Consider the following 229-nt stretch of genomic DNA (forward strand, 5'->3'; position numbering starts at 1 on the left):
GAAAGAGAGAGAGCCTTCCAGGCTACCCGCAGAAGGAGAGTCGCGCTCGCCTTTGGCGCGTGGCGTGATCCATCCCCCTCCCCCACCGCGGGCAATGGTCGGACCGAGCCGGAGCCCCGCCCCGTGGGTGGGGCCGGGAGCTTCACCCGAACCGCCTCGCTGGGGCGCCTCTAACAGGCGGGTGCAGTCTGTCCCGCGTAACCAGGCGTCCTCGGTACCCACGAAACGG

This window comes from Pongo pygmaeus, chromosome 7 (assembly GCF_028885625.2).
Source record: "Pongo pygmaeus isolate AG05252 chromosome 7, NHGRI_mPonPyg2-v2.0_pri, whole genome shotgun sequence".
Taxonomy (NCBI): domain Eukaryota; kingdom Metazoa; phylum Chordata; class Mammalia; order Primates; family Hominidae; genus Pongo; species Pongo pygmaeus.